Source organism: Dysidea avara, chromosome 6, assembly GCF_963678975.1.
Source record: "Dysidea avara chromosome 6, odDysAvar1.4, whole genome shotgun sequence".
Classification (NCBI taxonomy): Eukaryota; Metazoa; Porifera; class Demospongiae; order Dictyoceratida; family Dysideidae; genus Dysidea; species Dysidea avara.
Genome location: NC_089277.1, coordinates 29,481,599 through 29,486,964, shown reverse-complemented (window position 1 = coordinate 29,486,964; position 5,366 = coordinate 29,481,599). Strand labels below are relative to the sequence as shown.

Here is a 5,366-nt window from a genome sequence, read left to right as displayed (position 1 = left end):
TTGTAGCTGAACTGTCTAAAAGGTGATTTATTTGTAGCTGAACTCCTTACATTGTGTCTAGTTTCTAGCTGATCTCTGTACAGGGTGATTTGTTTGTAGTTGATCTCTCTACAAGTTGATTTGCGTGTAGCTGATCTCTCTGCAGGTTGATTTGTTTGTAGCCGATCTCTCTATAGGGTAATTTGTTTGTAGCTGAACTCTCTATAAGGTGATTTGTTTGTAGCTGATCTCTCTGCAGGTTGATTTGTTTTAGCTGAACTCTCTGCAGGCTGATTTGTTTGTAGCCGATCTCTCTACAGGGTGATTTTTTTGTAGCTGACCTCTCTTCAGGGTGATTTATTTCTAGCTGATCTCTCTACAGGGTAATTTTTGTAGCTGACCTCTCTTCAGGGTGATTTGTTTCTAGCTGATTGTTCTACAGGTTGATTCGTTTGTAGATGAACTCTCTACAGGGTAATTTACTTGTAGCTGAACTCCTTACTTTGTGTCTAGTTTGTAGCTGATCTCTCTACAGGGTAATTTGTTTGTAGCTGAACTCCTTACATTGTGTGTAGTTTCTAGCTGATCTCTCTACAGGGTGATTTGTTTGTAGCTGATCTCTCTACAGGTAGATTTGTGTTGATTTGTTCATTGCTGATCGCTCTAAAGGTTGATTTGTTGCAGTTGAACACCCTGCAAAGTGTTTTGTTTGTAGCTGATCACTCTAAAGGGTAATTTGTTTGTAGCTGAACTCTCTCCACAGTGACTTGTGTGTAGCTGAATTCTGTGTAACTGAATTCTCTAGAGAGTGACTTAATTGTAGCTGAATTCTCTACACAGTGCATGACTTTTTATAGCTGAACTTTCTTCAGTGTGACTTGTAATGTTCTGAATATCTATAGTGATATATTTGCTTAACTCTCCACATGGTGACTGTCTTCTTGCTGAACTGTCTATAAGATTAACTGTTTGCAGCTGAACTCCCTACAGAATAACTTGTGATGTAATAAAATTCTATAATGGAGTAAATAAATTAGCCGAATGCTCTATTAGGGTGACTGTTCTATTAGAGTATCTCGATCTCGCATTTGCTACACGGAGTTGGCTTTCGAATCAACTCAGTGGTTTGTAATCCGATTCTTCTGTACTACTGCAAGGACTTTCTATGAAGATTATTCCAGCTATACACCGATTTTCAGCTCATTGCTCTAAGCGGTTTGCCTAGTAGGCGTGAAAACTAATACTTTTTTATTCATAAAAATCGATCGCGTAATTGTGACACAGGTTGGGTTTTGTGTCATATCTCCGTGGTCTTTATCTCGATTCCTTTCAAACCACCAACAGGCACTCCTACGATGGTTACTCCATCTATATAGCAATTTTCAACTCATTCCATGAAGCAGTTTACCCTGTAGGCGTGACAACAAATCGATCTTGTTTTACGCGAATAATCGGTCATAACTCCTGAACCATTCATCGGATTTGTACCAAATGTGATGCTAGGATTCGCCTTTGGACTCCCTTTCTGTGTGCCAAATTTCAAGGCGATCGGAGTACGCGTTTGCTTGTTATAGCAATTTTTGCAAGTGTGCGAAAAGACGAAGAAGAAAAAAAAAAACGAAGAAAAAAAAAACGAAGAAAAAAAAACGAAACTTTGGCAGCTCGTATCTCGGAAATGGCTGGAGCGATTTCCTTCAAATTTGGAATGTAGACTCCCTTGGCTGGCGGGCAACTGTGTAGCAAATTTGGTTCCAATCAGATAAGTGATCACCGAGATACAAAGGTGTGAAAATGACGTTTTCGTTCTTCCTGTCAATATACTCACGGTGTGGCGCGCCGGCTTCTTGGGCCGCACAACACACTACCGTGTGTCTTGATTTTCTCCTATAACTTACGAATGGATTGAACTATTCTGCTAAACTCTTTTTATTTGCAATAATCTATCACTACTGCACATTTTAGTTCAAATCCCATGTCTTAACTCACTGTAGAAGGTGACTTATAAATTTTCGCTTCAAACTAGAACTAGTCCCACAGTTTATGCCCTAGAGACTTGATTCTTTAAAAATACATTATTGAAAACTGTACAAACAAACGTGCGTTTCTATTTTTGTTCTCTGGCTTCTCAGTCATCAGATACTCTTCTTCCGCTTTTGTGCTGGCACTAATCAGTCTTCTTTACCTCCACGCCATTCTTCGCCAGAAGGAGCTATCAAAAAACGACAAACGCTCTTTTAATGCATAAATACCATGCTTGCCCATCTGAAATTTTCATGCCTATCGGGTCTAAAATGACGAACTAGTTCTAATTTTAGTATCAAGGTGTAGAAACTGAGGCGCCCGCAGCTGTTCTGTAGCCACAGTTATTGTTTCTTAATTGCGTAACCGGAAGATAGTCGGTAAATTACGGATCGCTATATTCATTAGACCACGATGAAGAAGATACAATACTTACTTCGCTTCCTTCATGTATATCGCTCTTCTTTCTTCGTTTGTGGCAGGTTATTTCATCATAAAAGACATTTTCTTGTTGGGCGCGCCACGCGATAAACAAGCCACAGACTAATTAGATAATTACTGGTGACCATGGGAACCCATTGGACATGACTAAAACACGGAACGGACTGGGAAAACGGACTCACAAACGGACTGGAAGGAACTCCCCTGAAAACATTTTTTTGCCATAGAAACTCACTAAATCACTGCTACAAAGAATATAACACGTAACAACAGCCTTAAACAAACCTCTAAACGTGTGCTCGAGCCACCATTACTACCCTGAGATAATTTACAAAGCGCCAGTCTGCCAGTTTGAGCGCCTGTGACAGCGAAGTTGTCGGTTAGCTACAGTTTAAGCAAACAAAGATTTGTAGTAGCCAGTTTCTTGCCAGCTGATTAAATACAACGTGGCCGCCACGAAGCCTACCTGTCACGAGCTGTCACCTGTAAAACTGAAGATCAGCCGTCAAACTAATTGCAGCAATTAACCAAACCATGAATTCCAAGTAACATAGTGTCTTTACAGGCTTAAAGCTTGTGTCTTGTCTTGTTTACACATGCGAAACGAAAGTGCATGCGCTTTTAATTAAACACAAAATGAATTTAATTTCAGACTATCTTTAAGCGCAGGGCTTAATATCGGCTTGAGCAAACTTCGACATCGTGTTCAGAGCAGTTCAGAGGTTTGTTTCAGGTCGTTGTTGCGTGTTAGTAAACTCCATTAGTAAACTCCAGCTGTGCTAACCTCAGAAGCCATACGCGTAACTGTACAGAGCACCCTTAAATTCGTTTTATCTTTCTTGGGGTACGTTTGATTACCTGCTGGAAGTGCCACTGATAACTTGCACAGCAATGGTAAGCTGCAAGCTTCAATCTGAGAAAGCATTCCGTTCCGCAGTTTAGTCCATCATTCCGTTCCGTTCCGTTCCGTTCCGTTCCGTAGAATAGACCCCACCTATTATTTTACCTATTATATACTATGCTGCACTGCTCAAAATTTTGCCTATTATGCTTAAATTAACGCTCAATGTTTACCTATTATGCTCAAATTATGCTCGACATCTATACCTCAATTCCCATGTTTCCTAGTAAATTTGCACTTTATAGTAAATAGCAAGTTGCTGAAGCACAGACTCTAAATCCTTGCTTGTCAAAATGCATGTCACAGAAAAGATCGATATACTCTAATAGAACAGTCAGCTGTCTGACTATTCTCTGATTGTTCTATTAGAGTATATCGATCTTTTTCTGTGATATATATGTATTTTGATAACCAAGAATTTATGGTAATGCATAAGTGTTCTGCCTATTATGCTAGCATTATGCTCAATGCTTTCAGGCACCTATTATGTTCATTATTATGCCAGCATAATCGGCGGGTCCCTACTGATTACTGAGTTGTGCCGGGGGTGCTAGTTTATATTGTTGGCCTTAGTCATCAATCATTCAAAGTCATTTTTTCTGTTAACACTGTATAAAAAGATGAGCTGATTCGGAAGTAGACAAACAAGGAAGAATTGTATGGCATAAAAACCGGGCCACGTTATGTATATACTGTACATCAAAACACCCAATAATTTACCCTGCAGCTAAAACTAGATGCAGTAAATAAATAGTGCAATTACATAGTATGGATTTATACTACATATATTTGTACACTTGTGCATATCTACATCCAGGAGTTTCTATGATTTGTAATATTGTATAGACAAAGGTATAAGCATACACACAATATTTTATTTATTTATTTATTTATTAAAGCTTTACAGCACAAGTACTGAAGGTCTGTAGGACACCTGGTCCTACAGCCTGTTTAAAGTTGTTACAGAAAGTATCTTTGAAAAGGTGGAGAGTATCCTAATGGACTTTTACAATTAGCAATATATTTAATAATTGCTTGTCCATCAGAGATCCTTGAATTAATGTGTATATAAATTTGATGTGTAGTAGCTACGATTGAACCTCATGATTATTGGTAATCAAGCATCCATCGTCCAAATTTTCTGTTAATCCATAGATAATATATACCTCCGGAGGTATATATTATCTATGGTTAATCATATTGTACGTACACCAAAAATGATTTTTCTATAAGAGCAGTCACATAATTTCAAGATGACATTGCACACGACTTCAGAATGGCTCCAGGAGTTCTGTTACCAATCCATTATAGATTTCTATTACATTGCAAGTTATGCTGTAGGGAGTTCAACAGCGACCAGTTAATATTTTAGACAGTTCAGCTACAAGCAAGTCACCTTGCAGAGAGTTCAGCTACAAAGAAGCCATCTTGTGGAGAGTTCAGCTACAAACAAATCACCCTGTAGAGAGTTCAGCTACAAACAAATCACCCTGCAGAGAGTTCGGCTACAAAGAAACCATCATGTAGAGAGTTCAGCCGCAAACATATCACCCTGTGGAGAGTTCAGCTACGAAAAGATCACCCTGTAGAGAGTTCAGCTAGATGAAGTCACCTTGTAGAGAGTTCAGCTACAAAGAAACCATCATGTGGAGAGTTCAGCTGCAAACAAATCACCCTGTAGAGAATCCAGCTACAAAAAATCGCCCTGTAGAGGGATCAGCTAGAAGAAGTTACCTTGTAGAGAGTTCTGGTACAAAGAAACCATCATGTAGAGAGTTCAGCTACAAAGAAACCACCATGTAGAGAGTTCAGCTGCAAACAAATCACCTGTAGAGAGTTCATGCAGCTAGAAACAAATCACCGTGTAGAGAGATCAGCTAGAAGAGGTCACCTTGTAGAGAGTTCAGCTACAAAGAAACCATCATGAAGAGAGTTCAGCTGCAAACAAATCACTCTGTAGAGAGTTCAGCTAGAAGAAGTCACCTTGTAGAGAGTTCAGCTACAAAGAAACCATCATGTAGAGAGT

The 5,366-nt window shown here is 39.2% G+C and overlaps 1 long non-coding RNA gene across 1 annotated transcript; it reads right to left on the bottom strand.

Annotated features, from left to right (window-relative positions):
* Positions 1 to 2,032: 2,032 nt before the first annotated feature.
* Positions 2,033 to 3,170, bottom strand: LOC136258455 (uncharacterized). Its single transcript, XR_010702791.1, has 2 exons — positions 2,435 to 3,170; positions 2,033 to 2,188 (listed from the first exon to the last, which is right to left on the bottom strand). It is a non-coding gene; the product is annotated as an uncharacterized lncRNA (long non-coding RNA).
* Positions 3,171 to 5,366: the final 2,196 nt, after the last annotated feature.